This window comes from Eulemur rufifrons, chromosome 30 (genome assembly GCF_041146395.1).
Source record: "Eulemur rufifrons isolate Redbay chromosome 30, OSU_ERuf_1, whole genome shotgun sequence".
In the NCBI taxonomy this organism is placed as follows: domain Eukaryota; kingdom Metazoa; phylum Chordata; class Mammalia; order Primates; family Lemuridae; genus Eulemur; species Eulemur rufifrons.
Window position 1 is genome coordinate 122,074,745 of NC_091012.1, and position 20,137 is coordinate 122,094,881.

The following is a 20,137-nucleotide window of genomic DNA, read 5'->3' on the forward strand; positions in this document are numbered from 1 at the left end:
TGCATATATTTTTATATGCAATTAGAATTCTCATTAAGTTAATAAATTTATCATACAACCAAAAGTATACAAAAAAAATGTGTGATTATTTGCAACTGTCCAGTCATCAGGAAATGCCAGAATTTTGTGTGTTTGGAAAAAATGATGGAAGCACATAGTTTGGCAGCAGTTTTCAGAAATATTCATAATTATGCAGAAGAGAAATTAATCTGTTTGTTAAGGAAAAGTCCTTCTGAATCATGATTAGTTCCTGAAAGTCAATATATATTAATGATGCATATGCAAACTTACAAGATGTTTTAAAAGGAATTAAAGATATATTATATTTGAAATCTAAAATGTTTTAAAAAGAAAATATATCAGGAATACAACTTGAAAAGAAAACAGACAAATACTTAAATATGCAGTGTATTTTTTAGCATGGTGAAATACTCTTTTTGAATATATTTAATATTCAGAAAACGTTTTTTATCTTTAGATACTAATATTGGATATGTTACCAAAAGTTTGGCACTTGTCCCCAAGGCCGCATCAGAAGAACAAGGACAAGTGGTTTGAGGAGAAGGATAAAGGAGTTTCTTAATTTGCCAGCAAAGAGGAGGTTGGCAGACTCCCGTCTCACAGCTCTCAGAAGGAGCATCAGCGTCCTCCTTCTGAGCAGAAGTACAGAGCTTTTAAAGGTTCTGATCAATCCCATCTTTGGCTAAGACAATCTCATGACCTCCGCCCAGATTCATCCCATCCTCAGTTAAGACAATCTTGTGACCTCTACCTAGATAATTCCTTTGAGCCATCTCTTGTGGCACAAAGAACAAAAGACATTCCCCCCTGCCCCTCCTGACCACTGGCCTAAGGCAGGGTTGCAGGTCCTACTTCTCCAAAAGGAGTGAGGGATGTTTTAAAGAGACAAAAAACATTTTTGCTGTTTTTCAAGCCATTTCCTCTGTTACATATCCCCCCCATCAATATTACCCTTCCATATCTATGGGAGGAGGGGCGACCACTCCATTACAGATATGAACTTTGCTCTTATAACCATTTTTGCTTGCCTTTATATTTAGTCATTGGTTTTATGGAACTTGATAATTTGGCAAAGTAAGCTTTTGCAAATTGGCCCTTCAGTTAATTACTCATTTTGAAAATTCAATTTCAGCACTTTGGTTTTTAGTAAGTTGAGCTAAAGATGGACTCTAGTAGATGTCATTAGTTTTAACTGCTCAGAATCACTCCCATTGTTTTGTTAATTTGCATTGCACGCTTTCTTTTGGAGAATTGCTCTTCCTGTAGCCTTAATTGATGAAGTTTTTGTGAAGATAATTTCATTCCCTGCTCCACTGACACTGCATTAAAAAAGAGTTCCATATTCACATATAAGATGAATTGATTGATGTTGGCTTCATTGATATGTCAATCTCTACTTTTTTAAAATTTGAAATACTGACTGTATTATAAATAGTAGAACTATCTCTTCTAAATCTGCTGCCTTGCTTTCTTACAGCAGTTCAATTCCCTGGTGCTGCCCTGATCTGAAGAAGTTCCAGTACTTCCTTTGGAGTCACATGGACAGTGCTTAATTCTCTCAGCAGGGAAGTATGAAAACACACGCTTGTTTTAGTGAAGATAATCCCATCACCAGCTCCACTTCCGCTGTATAAACTAGGCTGATAAAAAGGGGTGCTTGGTAGAATTATTGTTATTGGCTTTGCTGATATATAATCTATTTTTATATATTTGAAATCCTATTTCTTTTTTTTTATTTCTGAATATTATGGGGGTACAAATGTTTAGGTTACATGTATTGCCTTTGCCCTGCCCAAGTCAGAGCTACAAGTGTGTACATCCCCCAGAAAGTGTGCACCGCACCCATTAGGTGTGAATATACCCATCCCCCCTCCCCCTCCAATCTGCCTGACACCTGATGAATGTTATACCACCAGCCAGATCATCTCTGTGATCTTATTTCTATAAAAGTAGTTGAAATATCTTTCCTTGCTTTCTTCTAGCAGGTAGTTTCCTTGTTACTGCTCTGATCTATGGTATTTGTGATGCTATTCTTCTAAATGGCCTGTTAAAGTGGAAACATGGGATCAGAATTTCTTGGCGTGAGTCATGGTTTGTTTGGTGACTACAACATGTCTTTGTTTTGGGTTCTAGATGACTGGGGAATGCAGGCAAGGTCCTTTCCAACAACCAATCAGCAAATCCATTATCTGAATTGGTTAAAGAGTGTTTTTGGCATTTTTAGGTATCCTTTGGGCCCAACAGATTCCTGGAAAAAAATGTTATTTTTAAATCACTATTATTTGCGTTTTCTACTTTATATAGCTCAACATAATCTCAGCTGATAGAATCCTTAATATAAGTAAAACTTATTTGAATTACCCCTGTGATTTTCTGACTTTATATCAATCATAACCTACTACAGTCATAAGCTGTAAAATGACATTTCAGTCAATGACTATCCACATATACAATGGTGGTCCCATAAGATTATTATAAATAATATATAGAAACCTGATATATAACACTTGATATTGTTATTGCAGATCAAGTAGAGAAAATGATTGATATTCAGTAATGGTGCTGGGACATTTGGTTTTTCATATGAACAAATATATAAATAAAAATTTATACCGTCTAGGTTTACGTAAGTGCATTCTATGATGCTTGCACAACAATGAAATCACCTAATGACGCATTTCTCAGAACCATGTCCCTGCCTTTAAACAATGAGTGACTGTATTTACATGGTGAATTTTGTTTTTTTGTGAAACTAAAAGCACAAGTGATAAAAGCAAATAGATAAATTGGACTTAATAAAATTAAAATCATTTGTTTCAAAGACACTATCAGGAAAATTAAAAGACATTTCACAGACTGGAAGAAAATATTTGCAATCTCTCATACTTTTGAACTTTCTTTTTATTTAGTCATGAGATTTGTTGAACCCGAGAAGTTATGGACTGAATTGTGTACCCCAAATTCATATCTTGAAGCCCTAATTTCCAAAGTGACTACATTTGGAGATAAGACCTTTAAGGAGGTAATTGAAGTTAAATGGGGTCATGAGGGTGGGGCCCTAATCCTATAGAACTGGAGTCCTTATAAGAAGAGATGCCAAAGATCTTTCTCTCTCTCTTTCTCTCTTTGCACACAGAGGAAAGGCCATGTGAGGACACAAGAAAGTAGCCTTCTACAAACTAGGAAGAAAGGCCTCACTAGGAACCAACCCTGGTGGCACCTTGATTTTGAACTTCTAGCCTCCAGAACTGTAAAAAAATAAATTTCTGTTGTTTAAACCACCCAGTCTGTGGTATTTTTTTATGGCAGCCTGAGCAGACTGATACATGAGATAGTACTTGATATAGCTGACTAAGCCAGAAATTGAAAATCATCCATTATAGCCTGCCTCAACACTAGGAAAATTATTAATGAATCTTTAAAATTCCTGTGAATTCTTCCTCCTAATAGTCTCTTCATGAACTTTGCTCCTTCATGCTGATATTTCCACAGTAAAGGCCACCTTTGCCTCTCCTTTGCCTCTCCTTTGCGTTACTAAGACACACTCATGTCTGCTCTTCACACTGATCTCATCCACTACCCCAATACCCAAATAAGCCTACTACATTCCTCAAACTGTGGTTTGAATAATTACTTCAAAATGAAAATCTGATTGCGTTAATACTCAGCTTCAAAGTCTTTATCGACTCATCCAGTTCATTATTATGTTTATTATCTGCCTTTTCTCAACTCTCTAAATACATCTGCGTTCTCTCCCTATGGGACTCAGCTACATTAAATGAAACAAGCCAAATAAGTAGAACTTAAATGAACAATTGTTAATGTTATAAGTGGTGATGCTAAAATATGCTGAATGCAATCCGGAAAGAAGAATTACTGAATTTCAGAGTTAAATAGCTTGAAATAAAAGATTGCTGAGGATACTCCTTCACAGATGGGGAAGGAAGGGCATCTAGATTTTTTGGCTATAGCCTTCTTAAGGCAGGATATGTTTCTTAGTCGTATCCACATCACTAGCTTCTAAGACAATGTCTGTCTCAATAAATGCACTTATTAATAAAGATTAAGGAGCTGGCATTTCCACAAAAAAAAAAAAACAAAACAAACAAAGGTGAAAGGGCTGACTCCATTTCTCACAAAGGAATGAAAACTTGTTTTTCCCTAAACTCATGATTTCAGTAAAGTTGATCCTCATTAAAACATATTTTTCCAATTCCTATATTCTCATTTCAGTGTTTTGACATTTCTTAAATTTAATTTGCCTTTAATTACAATTATAGTTCTCTCTTAAACTAATAACCCTTGGGTGAGTGGGACTAAATCATTTAAGAATCTCTTCTCCAGTGTTCAGCACTTAGATAATTATTTCATGTTTACTGAATAAGATGCACAAAAAAGTAAAAATTTTGGTAATTACACCACAGGTAAGGATTTCTGTTCAGTGACAGTAACCATGGACACAGTTTTTGAGCAGTAATTGAACAGATGATATTTATAATGTCTAAAACAGATAAGTAATTGTATCTAAATTATACAAGAAACTGCTACAAACCAACAAGAAAAACATAATCTCTAATAGATACATGAGCAATTTACAGAACAGGAAATTTAAAAAGTGAATATAGCATTTGTAGAGCTGCTCAAAGTCCCAGCTAATCACAAAAATGTTAAAACAACAACGAATTAGTAGTAGTTTGTAATAGTATTAGATTGGAAACATTTAGAAAGCTTGATAATGCCAAATTTGGGGAAAGGAGTTGGCGGTATCATGTCCTGCTGATACAACCATTCTGGAGAGCAATAAAGCACTGCACTGTTAAATTAAATGTGATCTGTGATCCAGCCATTCTACTCCTACCTCTATTTCCAAAGAAAAGTTTTACCTAAGTCCATAAGGGAACATGCAGGATGACGTACACTGCTTCCTTATTTGTAAAGCATCGAAAGCCACCATGTGTCTCACTGGGAGAATGTATGGTAAAAACCTTTTAGAAATAATTGACCATTATGCAGTAGTTAGAAACAACTGATTAGAAATGCTCATCACAATGCAGATGAATCCTAAAAATACAGCTCAGTAGAAAATACTATTTGCATAAATTCAAATACATACTCATAAAACAATATATATTTTGCAATAATATGTTTGAGTCAAAAGTTTGAGTCAATCAAATACATTAGAATTGACAATAAGGAAAATGAGATCCAAGTTCAGGGATGTAAGGGAATTTAAAAGAAATTTTACTGAGTATGATCTTCAAATGGATGTGTTTCACATAAGAATGCCAAAATTCTATAACCTTTTGTCTATATGTATACAAAATGAATCAAGATTTTAGTGGAAGCTGTAAACACGTGTATGTGTAGGCATATATATCCTGTATCTTCTCTGTGATTATTGTTACCCAAAAGATAATTCTGTTCTCCGTAAAATTAGACTCATCTATTAGTCTCTAAGCTTTATAGAGGTCTATCCAGTAGAGTTTTAAAAATCATCCTGCGGAAGGTATTCAGTTTTAAGTATTCAGTTTGTCAGTCGAGATTTTGCCTCTGAGCTTTCTGAGATGTTAGGAGGTGACAAGGTTGCATAGTTGAGTAAAGAGTTCTGGCTCTGCTCAGAACATTTTCTGCCACTGCTTCCTGACCTACAGAAACACCTACTGTTGAATGAATAGACATTAAAGAGGTCCAGGCTAATGCACTCTAATGGGCACCACTGAACATATGTAGTGAAGCACAGGCAGTATGACTAGAAAAAATATCTTGGCACCAGCAAAACTGTCTGTCATGAAGTTCCTCCTACTTGACCTAAGTCCAAACTGATATGTAGGGAGACAAAAGAATAAAATCAAAGAATTTATTCTTTACAGGCCATGCAGATGATGGCTATGCAATTGAAGAAAAATATATTTAGCCATTGTTATTTGTGTTGACTCCAAACCAGTGGTTCCCAACTAGGACAGTTTTGCTCCCCAAGAGATATTTGACAATGTCTGAAGACACTTTTAGTCATCTCGGCTAGCTGGAGGATGCTACTCTACTCTAGCAGGTAGAGCCCAGGACGCTGTTAACATTCTATAACACGCAGGGCAGCCCCACGACAAAGAATTATCTGGCCCAATTTCAATAGTGATAAAGTTGAGAAACCTTACCCTAAGCTAAAAGTTTAGGTAAATTAAGTGTGTCCTTAGTGGTCTCACACCTCTGAATGGCAACCTTCACCTCCTTTGTACTTGCCTGGAATGCTCTTCTAAATATTCACATGGTTATCTCCCTCTCTTCTTTCAGGTTTCAATTGAAATAAGACCTTCTCAGTGACACTTTATTTGACCAACTTATTAATGGAATCCTTATCTCACTCATCAAAAATCCCTATCCATCTCCCTTGCCTCATTTTACTCCATATAACATATCAACACAGGGAATATGCCTTATTTATTTCCTGCAGAGCCCTATTACAATTTAAGCACATTTATTGCTGGACCCCCAATGGTGAGAGGAGTGCCTGACACATAATAATACGTGCTCAATACTTTCTTGGTGAACAAATAAATGAACTCAGTCCTAAGAATCTTAACAAGGAATTCAGATATAGATGTGGCACCTTTTTCAGGTCATGGTATACAGTTTAACTAAGGCCTGAGCTAGTACTGATCAAAGCGTGAGCTTACCCCTACTTGCTTGTTCACCGCTCTGTCACAAAGACCAAGGAAAATAGGAAGCTCCTCCAGCCTTGCTGGGAAGATTCAGAAAAAAAAAATAGTCTTTGTTCAGATTCAAGTGGCATAGTCTATTAAATTTCTTTCAGTTATTACCACCTAAGAGAGCACCTAAAGTTAAATAAGTAAAAAAAAAAAAAGCCCTGACTTTATTTTTCAGGGGTTGCCTTTGCCAGAGAAAGCCAATGTCTGGCAAGCTGAGGTCTGTAATTATTTGACAATAATAGTGATTTCCCTACCCCCAATAGTCCATACTCACGTACCACACTCTCTGGTACACTCATGGAAAGAAGTGAAAACAAAAATTCCCTTGCTGGGCATAAGGGTGGTAGGTACTAAGAACCCTCTCTACTTACAGCCGTTACCATTCTTATCCATAAATAAATGGTATATTCTTAGAAACAGTAACTACTATCTACTAATTCCCCTTACTTTTTTTTAACACAAAATTACTTTTTAAAATTACAGTTATCCTATTTTTCCTCACCATTACATTTTGATCATTTTTCACATAAGGTACATGTCAGTGGTGAAACATATTCATAGAATGGCCTAATAATTAGAGTTTAATACAGCAACAACTCTCTTTTATGAGCTGTTTTTATTTCAATAAGTCTCTATACTGTTCTTATAAATTAAGGGACAATTTTAGTCACCTCTTACGTGCATTATTCAGGGTCCCCTCAGAAAATGGCATGTTAACTCAAAAAGATTTTTTTTTTTTTTTGAGACAGAGTCTCACTCTGTTGCCCGGCCTAGAGTGAGTGCTGTGGTGTCAGCCTAGCTCACAGCAACCTCAAACTCCTGGGCTCAAGCGATCCTCCTGCCTCAGCCTCCTGAGTAGCTGGCACTACAGGCATGTGCCACCATGCCCGGCTAACTTTTTCTATATATATATTTTAGTTGGCCAGATAATTTCTTTCTATTTTTAGTAGATACGGGGTCTCACTCTTGCTCAGGCTGGTCTCGAACTCCTGACCTCGAGCGATCCTCCTGCCTCGGCCTCCCAGAGTGCTAGGATTACAGGCGTGAGCCACTGCGCCCGGCCAACTCAAAAAGATTTGACCCTAATTTTGGAGGCAAGAGGGAGAAAAGGTGTTCCTGGAGCCAGCGAGACCTGGGGCCATGGAGGAGTGGATGGATGCCCAGGAGGATCTGTGGGACCCTAGGGGGGAAAAAAAGCAGCTATTAATACTAGCAAAACTTCAGTAATACTACCAAAACGCCCCCTGAGTCACGGTGGAACCTGTATCACAAGGCTTTTTCTCTGACAAAAAGGATGAAATAAACTCCTTAATGTTCTGCCCAATGGGAAGAATTCCCTCCACCATGGTCTATCAGGGACCCCTTGTGAGGCTATAATGTAGTGACCTTGTGCTTCCAACTGGTTTAGTCATACATGCAGATTCATGTTTTTTTCCAACACTTTTAACCTGTTCTAAAGAACTCCTTTTGAAGCCATAGGTGCGATTTGAGAGAGAGGTAGCTAAGCAGAAGAAGCAGGTACAGCGAGAGTCTGCGCCATGTGCTCATGCAATTTAGTTGTGTCATTAAACTACTTAGCACAAGTATCCTTTGTTTTATTTTCACTTAAAGAAATGGAATACTATTGTATAAATTCAAATTTATGAGTATATGGGTCAGATAGCACATAATCTACAATAGGAAGCTGAGGTTGCACAGTCACTTGACTTTCTATACTCAGACAATAATTCTCTATCTGGGTCCAGAGCAAACCAGGGCCTGATTTTCAAATGGGGGCTAAGTGTTTGGCAGAATATAACATGCTATCCTCCAAAACTTTAGGGGTCTCTGGCTCTGATTCTTTTACTGTGGCTTGCCTGTATGCCACAGACACATAAAGTCATGTGCTAAGGCAGTTCGCACCACAGCCTGAACTTGCTATAGAACCCTCTCGTAGTTTAGGTCCCATTCAAAACTGGCTAGCCCCTGAGTTACACAAATCAATCAAAAAAGCACATTCAAATGTGGTATGCGTTGTTTCCAAGTTCTAAGAATTGTGCCTCTTTCTTCATTGTGAAAAGTTCAAGTTGTAGGAATATTTTTCTTACTTTAGAGGTGATATTCCAATATGCCCTAGATTACTGGAAATCCAGTAAATTTAGTGGTGTGACTCACAAACTTGCCAAGGATTATATGTTTGTATTTTGGCATCTAGGGTGCTGGTTACTTCCTGGTCACCAAGTTCAATTAGCGTAATCAGTGTAGTGAGCCCGAGAGATGATTTGTGGGACATGAATAAAACCACAGTCCCTGTGCATTGTATTTCAAACAAGTGCAGAAGGGTTGATATGCTTTTCTTTTATAAAAAAGGGAATATGTACTGCTGCCTTGCCTGGGGAAAGCAGCCAACTTACAATTTTCTTTATTGACTTGCACTGAAGAGAAAGTGTTTGCTAGATTAGTAACTCTGTACTAGGTGCCAGGGTTAGTGTTCATATGTTCTAGTAAAAATACCTTAATCAGAACAACAGCTGGCATCATATGATTAAATTTATAAGAACTACAGACCTTGAGACTCATGTGCCTTCTACACTGCAAAATAGGCAAGTTAAATGAGAGTCACTGATACTGTAGCTTTTAAATTTTTCAAGATGGTACTAATCTCTGAAATCCTCTAGTGATATGGTAGTGTTTTGGCTTACTATTTTGGAAGAAGGACATAGTCGCACAGGTCTTCAAATTGTCCCTTCTTTTCTTAATTGCTCTCACTCCATGGATTCAGGAACCAATGTGGGATTTCTGCTAGGTACTTCATAAATCTTTTGCCAATATGTACTCAGTAACTAAAGAAATAGCCATAGGATGCCTGTAGTCTCTATGAACTCACTATTGATGGACTTAGTCCAAGACTCATTCTATATCTGATTTCTCTAAACCATCACTTTGACCAGCAGATCAAGGTGGGATTCCCACTCCCCAGGGATTACAGACAATTTGTAGCTAGAATTTAACAATCTCCAAAAGTTGAGGGTACTTTATTTTCGCCAGAACCCATACATCCTAGTAAATGGCTGTCATCCCCTCTAGGAAAAGGTTCAGAAGAGTCACTGCAATCACTTCTGACTGCATTGCAGGAGCATCTTTCAATATAACTTAGCCTGCCTCCTTATCAGTCAAAACACTCTGGGTCTCTGAACTGACTTGAGTCAGGTTTCTTCTCACTCTACCAAGAATTTGAAATATTACCAGAGAGTGAGTCTAAAACAATATGCCACTTCACAAGTCCACCAAAATTTAGACTTCGCCAGTGTTTTATCTTTATTTGGCAACTTGAGGTTGTCCTTCTTCCTCTCTTCATGAGTCATCTATTAAACAGTTCAGTTGCATGAAAACTTGCATTACTTACTTTTATTGCTCAACTCAGTGATTTCAAAGGGAAGGAGAAGGAATACACTGTGGTCATTTTATTGTTGACAGTTCATGTATTCATTCAACCAATAGTTATATTTATTGAAGCTGTACTACATATCAGACACTGTTCTAGATACTGGAGATACAGCAGCGAGAAAATCAGGAAAAATATATGTGCCTTCATGTACAGCTTGCATACTGGTAGGTGAAAACCAACAACAACCAAGACAAATAGGCACAATATATTATATGTTAGATGGCAATACTACAAAGAAAAATAAAGCACAAAGAGGGGATAAAGATGGTGGGAGTGGAGAGTTGCTGGCTACATGACTGTTTACCCAGGTAAGTCCTCACTGAGGTGACATTTGATTGAAGACCTGAAGGAGGTAAGGGAGTGAGTGTTGAAAGTGTCTGGAGTCAGAAAAATCAGGACAGAGAAAACAGTAAGTGTGCATGTCTAGGGGAGGAAACATGCTAAGCATGTTTTAGGAACAGAGAAGACTAATAAGTGATGCAAAAATAATCAGAGAAATATAGATTAAATAAAGTGTCAGGAAAACTTAAAATTAACACTAGTGGAATTCAACACAACTTATACTTTTTTCATCATTAGGTAAGGTAAAATCAAACAAATGAATTTCCCAAAACTACCAGAAAGCAGTAAGGGGATTTTTAATGGTATAAGGGGAATGCTCACAAAATGCGCTGAATATTTAACTCTATGTATTATGTGACCCCAGATCTATAAAATTGTGTATCATTTTGAAATAACACCAAAATATTTTCTCTGAGTTTTGAGATTTGGGAAATATATATTTTCCTCCTTACTCTTTTTTGTATTGTATTCAGTGTTTTTAGTTTTGCTTTGTTCTGTTTCCACTAAAGAAATTGTGTAAAACAGCAATTAAGAGCTAAGCATTTGAATCAGAAAAACCTAAGTTGAAGTGCTGGATCTATCTACTTACTAACCGGGTTATTTTTGGACAAGTGACCTTAGCAGTGTCCATAACTATAATAGAGGGATAAGAATAATGATCTTACAGGGTTATTTTAGATCATTAAATATGGTAATATTGATAAAGATGTTAGTATAGCACCTGATCTGCATAAATCCTCAATAAATGGTAACTAGTCATTATTAATCAACAGTGTAGATTTTTAAAGGTCAGAAAGAGGTAAAACCCAATAGCTCACATACATATATGGTTAAGTGATAACCTCTTCTCTCTGAGCTTTAAAACAATAATATTTCAGAGTGATTTCTATTCAGAATTCCCTATGCAACCACTGCTTCTTTAGCAGTTCAAACAAGATCCTCATTCCGGGTAATAAGAGTATAAATAGGAGGAGGTGCCTATTATAGTTACAGCAAATTCATTATCTCTCTTTTAAAAAGTTCTGCATAATTGTAAACAATTTGGAACAGAAAAAATAATTGGAACAGGCATATGAAAAAAAATAAAGCCAGTGATAACAAGATAATCACTATAATCTGTACGTATGTCCTTCCAATATTTTACAGTATATATTTTTAAAATCTCAAAAATATTTATATCATATATGCAAAAATATGCATTATTTGATTAATGCAAACAACACTTTTGAAATGATTTAGTTTCATAACTTAATAATATGAATGTTTTGCTTAACTTAAAAAAGCCTTTAAAACATAATAAAATGTAGTTAAGTTTAAGTTTTTAATAAAATTAGAAGGAATCACATACTATACTATGACCAATTCTTCTTCAAAAATTGCTCTTGTATCACCAGACTGAAATAATGTTCAAGACAAAGTTTAATTAAATGTGCTTTTGATTGAAATAACTAGAAGCCACTGCATAATGAGCATTTTAATTTAAGTCATTGCATTTCCTTCTAAAACATTTTAAAATGCTAAACATATAAGCAACACACTAACCAAGAATAATTATAATTCTATTCTTTGTTTTAAAGTGCTGATTCTTAGGCCATTCAAGCCTGTCAGCATATTTTCAATCTAATGTGCCAAGGTCAAATGCACTCTAGAGATATTTCTTAATGGAATTTTTAGGCAAGTCCATGCTATTGTACAGTAGACTAAACAATTTGATGACCAGCACATTTAGAATATATATTATGTAATTTCAGAGAGCTTTGGAAATGAAGGGGCACCTTTTAAATGCTAAATAGTATCTTTGGTTGTTATTTCTAAAGAAAGATGGAAAAATAATTTTGCTGACTTTTTTCTCTAGTAAGACAAAGTACAAATAAATTGTAAGTGTACACTTAATTCTTTCAGTAATTACTTCAATAGGCTGAAAAGCATAAACAAAAACATTCAAATGGACAGTGAGGAAAACAGGATAGAATGGCTAGAAGAACTCGATTGTCATTAATTTGTTAACAGTTGTGCACACATCAATATTATTAAATGATGTTATGGAAGGCAGACCATCCATTAACTAACTTAAGAATGTGACATTAAATTTAAGATGAATTTATTTTATGTTATTAAACATATTAAAGCAGATTAATCTATTAACTATATTTTAAATAATGCCTTAATTTAAATAGTGTTGTCCTGAGCTATTTTAATATTATGGCAAGAATATTCTAGTATTCATCAAAATGAAGTTTGATATTGAACACAGTTATTCTGTTCTTGAGATAATTTTCTTTCTTAAATTGTATCATGTTTATTGTGTTTTTCTCCTATTTCTCCATTTCTTTGTCCAGTGCTTCTTTCTATATCTCATTTTTTGACTCCTCTCATTTCCCTAACACATTAATGATGGGTTTTTTTTTAAAAAAAAAAAAGTCTTCTGTTTGTATTTCTCAAAGTCTCTCACTTGAATATTTTTATGGAATCTCTTTCTTTTATTTACCAAGTATATGAAAATGATAACTAAAAGTCTCCTATTCTAGACTCTTTCAAGTGGCCCATTTCCAGTTTCCAAATCTTTTTGTCCCTTCCTAGTTAGTTCATTACTAAGTTTCAAAAATCCTCCTGAGGTATCTCATATATCACTGAGTTTAACAAAGATTAAACAAACAAAACCAAACAAACAAATCTCTTCTCTCCTCTCCAATATCTATTGCTGTAGCCATAAATAAGATAGGTACGATCTATTGCTCTAAAGGATGATATCCCATAGATTTTCTGCAGTGATATTATTCTATACCTGTGTTGTTCAATACAATAGCCATTAGGGAAGATAGTAAACACTTGAAATGTGGTTAGTGCAATTGAAGAACTTTAGATTATTTAATTTTAATTAACTTTAAATTTGAATAAGCACATATGGATAGTAGCTACTGTATTGGGCAGCACAGATCTAGAATATTTTTCTGTAGTTTGAGTTGATTTCAGATGCTCCAGGATAAAGACCTTCAAATTTATCTTTTTTTTTTGTTTGTTTGTTTGTTTTTCAGCTCATTAAGGGGGTACAAAAGATCAGGCTATATACATTGCCCATGCCTCCCCATCCCCCCGAACACAGAAAACTGTACATTTTGCTGCTTAAAGACTATCAATTCCTACTCCTATGCTACTATAATACTTAGTCCATATTTCACAGGCTCACATGTAAGGTCCACTTTGATCTGGTTCCATCACACCTTTTTAGTCAAATTTTCATTAATCTCATTCTTATGTACTCTAATCCCTCCAAATTGAATTATTTTTGCTATAGGTCCATAGCTTATGCTCTATCCACACTCACGATTTCACTCGTATTCTCTTCCAGAAATCTCTTGCCCAAAATCCCTTGCATTTTCAAGTCATCTTAGCTGTTAAAGTTTCAGCTTGTTTCCACTTATTTCATGATGCTTTTTCCAATTTCTCCTGCTATAAACAAGCTCTGCCTCCATTGAAGCATTCTAGTTATCTATCTTTATTTCCTCCTGACATATATTTGTTTTATCCTTACATAAGTTTATAAGCTCTTTGAGGTCATGTTCCATAACTGTTTTATTCCATAATCTTTAGTCTTTGGTCCACTATCTGGCACACAGAATATCCAAAATAACTCATTATCAAGTGAATGGATTAAATAGTAAATAATTGAATGAATGGGGGCATTTGAATTTGAAACTCCTATTGCCATCATCAGAACATTTCGAGTGATGGTAATTAAAGCCATCAGATAAATATGAATTTATACTTCTGAAATACAAGAGCCAATAAAAAGATAAATATGAATTTATAAATAGGTGCATCTCCTATATATGTATGTATAAATACATACTTCCAATATGTAGTCTCTTCAGTTATAGCTTAATAGTTTGCATATTTTACAAATAGTTTAATTTTCATATGCATATGTAATGCACTGTTGTCTAATATGTTCTGAAAAGTTTTATTTTTTTATATTTCTAGATAATTGATTCTATTCTCCATTTTATTTCCCACATGTAAAGCTATCTTAAACATTACAATTATGTACTACAAAACAAAACATTGTGTGAAAATATTTATTTTAAACCGGAACATTTTGTTAAGTTAAAAAGACTTTTTCTACTATGAGCATTTGTTTACCATCTGTATTCAGTCTAAGAAAACTGTTCATTACTATTAAGGAAACCTGAATAGTGGACATCTTACCCCTGGAACTATTGAATTATGGCAGTTACTAATATATTAAAAATTTGATACTCCATTTAATATTTTGTTATCTTTCTGTGTCTGAGTTCATTATTTTCAAAGTAGTATAAGTCCCAAATAGCAAATAGCTATATTGATAGTATAAACATAATCCAAACAACATGTGATACAAATTTTTCAGTAACAAACCTTGTTTCATTTTTTTCTTATTACAGAAATCAATGATTCCACTGTAAATAGTATTAAATGACAAACTGCACTAAGGATGACATTAGATAAGGTTCAGTTGCTAAAGAAGTCTCACAGGACCAACTATGACAAGGCTTATAAACATACAGTTCATTGCATTAAAAGACTACAATAAGGTAACAACATAAAGTCAGGATATGAATCACAGACCCTCTCTCACACCAAGGGTCTAGAGAAGCTACACATAAGCTCATATTGTCCTTTCTTTGCAAAGGCCACACAAGGAACCTTTTCTCTCAGACCAGGAACACACTTTTCTCTCATATCAGTAAACATCTATGTGTGCACAGAAAATCACAGAATCAGAGAGCCCAAAATGAAGTCTCAGTCAGTGTTTCTTATATCCTGATGGTGATGTAGGCATAACCAGCCCCAATGGCAGAGTCCACCAAGTCCCCCATCAAGATCAGGTGCAAATCATCAATCTCAATTATTAATATATGATGTTGACATGCTAATAACTCCCAGAACTCCCTCAGATTCATAGTTACAAAGCAAGACTAGTGGTCAGTGTAGTTCATACCTTGGCCAAAGTCAGTGCTATTCAAGTACTTTTCATATTTCAGTAAAATAACTTGGAACAATATCAGATCTGTAGGAATCAACTCATATCACAGAAACCAAATAACAGGAGCTCTTTCTTGCAACACGTAAAAGTGACAAATGATCAGCATTCAAAATATATGAAGCACCTGTAAATTAAAAATACAAAGAAAACCCAATGAAAAGGAGCAGAAACCCCAAATATTAAACACACACTTGAAAACTCACTAATGATTTAGGAATGCCATAAAAAAACCACAACACTCATCAGATTGCCAAATTTTCCAAAATCTGATTAAAAGTTTCAGTAAGAATCTGGGAAATCAGAAGCCTTCATATGCTGCCACGGTAGTGTAAAATGGTACAGTCACATATGAGAGTAATTTGGCAAGCTTTTCAATAAATAAAGATGTTTATATCTCAAGATAAACTATTCAACTTACAAGAATATACCTTAAGAAACTAGAAAACATAACATGGGGAAACATTTGCATGATTATTTAATGCAACATTGAAATTATGAAAAATTAGAAACAACATACTGCCTATATGTAGAAGAATAGATCAATAAATTATATATTTTTCCAATGAAGTACTCAGTAGAGGTTAAAATAAATGAATAAGTGTGCATATATCATGAGTCACAGTTGTAATGTTATACAACTCCTGAATTGTGTATGTTTTATTAACATAAAAATTCAAAAACATAAAGTTGAGAGAGAGAAAATAAAATTTCAGAAATGATATTGCATCACTTATATGAAGCTTAAAAACACACAATATATATATATACACATTATTTGTATATCCATATATACATTATTTATGAATCCATATAGACATAATGAAATAGAAAACTTAGGAAAGATAAACACCACTTTCTGGATTGTGGATACTTCTGGGGAGAAATGTAAGAAATGTTGTCAGAAGGCGTCCAAAATGATTTATTTCTTCAAAAACAAGGACTTGTGGTAAATGTGACACAATGCTAACTAAACTATTTGAAAAATAAAACTTGTGCCTCCTAGAATTTGGGTTGTAGAGGGACAAGTGACAGATTTGAATCCGAAGAACATTCTAGCAAATAGGGAGGCCATGAAAGTCAAACTACCCACCCATCAAAAGTATAAATAAATAATTGAAAAATTTAAAAAAACAACCAAAAATGGATTAAGTGTAGACTTTATGTGAGGGAGCCTTCCTGAGTTTCCCCCTAAAAGTATTGGATCCTTCCTAAAATTATTGTCTGGTTGAAGAATATGACCTCAGCCTAAAAATAGGAACTAAGGGAGGTATCCCAAACTGCCAGCCAGAGTAGAGATGTTTCCAAGTTAAGAGTGATGAACGTGAATGGCTCCAGTTGGAATAGTTCTCAATAATTCTCTCAAACACACACATAAAAAAACTCCATGAAATAATAATTAATATTGGGAATCTGCCATTTTCAGAGGAAATTATCGAAGATATACATCTGTCCATTCAAGCAAAACTTCTCTTGATCTTATAGGCTACACATTTTGGAAGGAGAGTGAGGAAAGAAAGATAAATTTAAGGTAGAAATGACAAAGATGAAGAACCAGATAATACCCCAAGAGTGATGCAGGACTGGACTGAATAAGAGAATCATCTCCTCATTGAATACAACTATGGAATTTTGATAATTATGATAAACTGGATATTTTAATTATAAAAGTGAAATTGTTCCTATGACTAAATGTGGCCAAAGATATTTTCATTATATAAGAGTGATCATAACATTATGGGACCAGCCTGAAATTTCATTTTAGGCAGGGAAAGAAATAGCCCTACAGCTGGTTTAAAGGGGCAGTAAGAGGAACAAACATATTACATTTGTTCCTTAAGAGATGGTACTTATACAATAAATATATTATGTGGTTATTTTACATACAACAAACCCAGGGCATGAAGGAACATGTATATTCCATGTAGAAGTTGAAATATAGACTTTAATCTGCTCCTCAATGATTTTCAAACATCATTATAACAAACTAGGGGAGGGATGTTGAATTAGGTGACTATATAAATATATATACATACATACCATTGACTACTTGACAGATCTGATATAATCAGAACTTCCAGAGTTTTTCATATTTTCTGATAATTAATTGGTACACATTCCAATCATATCTATACGTTTTGAGATCAACAACTCAAAAATGTAACATTGGAAACATAAAAAAGAATTAGCGGATCATTTATGAAACATAGGGACAAAAAAATCGGTTGGCTGAGCTGAATTTTTTTGCCTGAATTGTTTACATAAATTCCTCCATCACTAATGTGTGAGGTTCCTTAAGTGAGAAACTATAATACTTAATGCAACAATTCTTAGGGTAAACTTCCACAATTATCACACAACCCTGAAGCAGAGATAATGCTCATTTATTTGGTTGATGCAATATTTACTGCAAAAGGGCCTGTCATATATAATATAGCATTAATTGATTAAGCGATTTTTACAAAGTTTGAAACTATGAAGACTGTAAGGTCATAATATTGATGACTATTAACATAACATGACATATCAATTGCTCAATAATGCCAAAATGTATGTTCTATCCATAGGATTGAATGATTTGCAATAGAATGATCTATATCAAAATGTAAACAGGGGTTCCCAAACTAAGGTCCAATAAGCACTATATATCCCAGATTGCTGCATATACTGCCCTGTTTCTCCTTTTAGAGACATGATCTGTGCCCCTGAAGATATTTGATGGTTTATATAGCATTTTAAGTGACTTTGCAATCCCTTAAAATAGACTGATCATGCACTCTTATCAGTAACACTTTCCTGAGTGTGTACCACACATATACACACATATTTTATTTTTAAATTGTGTACTTGTATTAATGTTCAAATATATTGCATTAATTACAAAACATACACAAATATTAGAAATGTAAAATTTTTGAGATTGAGATCAAATAAGCGGTATTTCCAAAAAGATATTTTACAAGAGTGTTCAGCCAGACTAAACTTCATTAGATTCTGCCTTTGAAAGTTTCAACTTCTGTTTGAAGTAAAAAAAAATAAATTAATAAGATGCCATTAGTTTCTTCAGTGTGTACTGCTCCTGTGAGATCTTGTTTCAAAAGTCTGATGATTGTGGGATTTGGTAACCAGGGGAATGTATGTCATAGAAATTAACAGCTCTTCAAAAATAATCCAAGTAGCTAACATAAACTCAAGCATATATCAAGCAAATACTTAGTACAAACATATAGAGGTATAGGATTGTGTTAATGGTATGTATCGGAAAAGAAAATAGTAAAACAATTACCTGACCTAAGATGTAGAAATGAACACTATTATAGTGCATTTGTGGGACAGACACATAGAGGATCTTTAATTATACTAGCATTATTCCAGTAAATCAATTTGCAAGATACAAGAAAGAGCCAATGACTTCTGCATAAAGGAAGTTTTCCTATCCTCTAAAGATAGGATGGAAATGTACTATAATTAACATCTTGCTCAGATGAACACTCATGGCAAACAGAAGAGTCTGTAACACAAAGGCATTAGACAGAGAGAAAGTTGCCCCAGGTAAACTAGACACACGCATTCACATAAATCATGTTGGATCTTTCAAACATTTGTACAGTGACTATTGAGAACAATCATAGCTGTTCAACTTTTGATTAAGAGGAACAAACATATTACATTTGTTCCTTAAGAGATGGTAAGTGTAGAGACTGAAGATTTTCTGAACTTACTAGAAAGTTCATCATAAAAAATAATGATCTTTTCAGTACAAACTTGCAAGGGAGGCAAAAAAGAGGGAGGAGAAATAACTACAAGACTGAAACAATATGGAATAAATAAATAAAGGATTGCAACTAGGTCCTACAGATTCGCTTCTCTTAGTTATTACTAGCGGAAGTTCTGAACTATTTATTGAAGAGAGTTTGGAGGGTAAAATGAGAATTTTACTAGCTCATTCCTCAATATTGCTGGAACCACAGTTTCAAAAGAAATAAATCTGTACTTAAGAACAAAGAATTTTATGTGAAAATAAAATCTAGGGCAGACATCAGCAAATTCCAGTCAGTGGATCAATTCCGGCCCACTGCCTGTTTTTGTAAATACAATTTTTTTTGGAAGATGGCCACTCCCATTTATTTATGTATTGTCTGTGATTGCTGTCACAATATAATAGCAAAGTTGACTAGTTATTATACAATAGAAATCATATGTCCCTTAAAACCTAAAATATTTTCTTTCTAGTTCTTTACAGAAAAAAATTCTAATTTATGATCCCCTGGAGAAGATACATACATATTGAAGTCTCAGAAAAACTTGTAAATAGTATAGACATATTTAATGATTAAATAAAAATATTTACTTTATAAAAAATCAATTTTACATACATTTAACATTTCCTTGATATTTCATCCTAAATGGATATTGTATGTATGTGTTATAGAACTATTTGGTAGACAGCACACAGTTCATTCCAGAATGGAGATTTGGCAATTCTCCATCAGTCGTCTGGGGTTTATTTAGTTTTTTGTTTGTTTGTGTGTTTGTTTTTTGAGACAGAGTCTCGCTCTGTTGCCTGGGCTAGAGTGAGTGCCCTGGCGTCAGCCTAGCTCACAGCAACCTCAAACTCCTGGG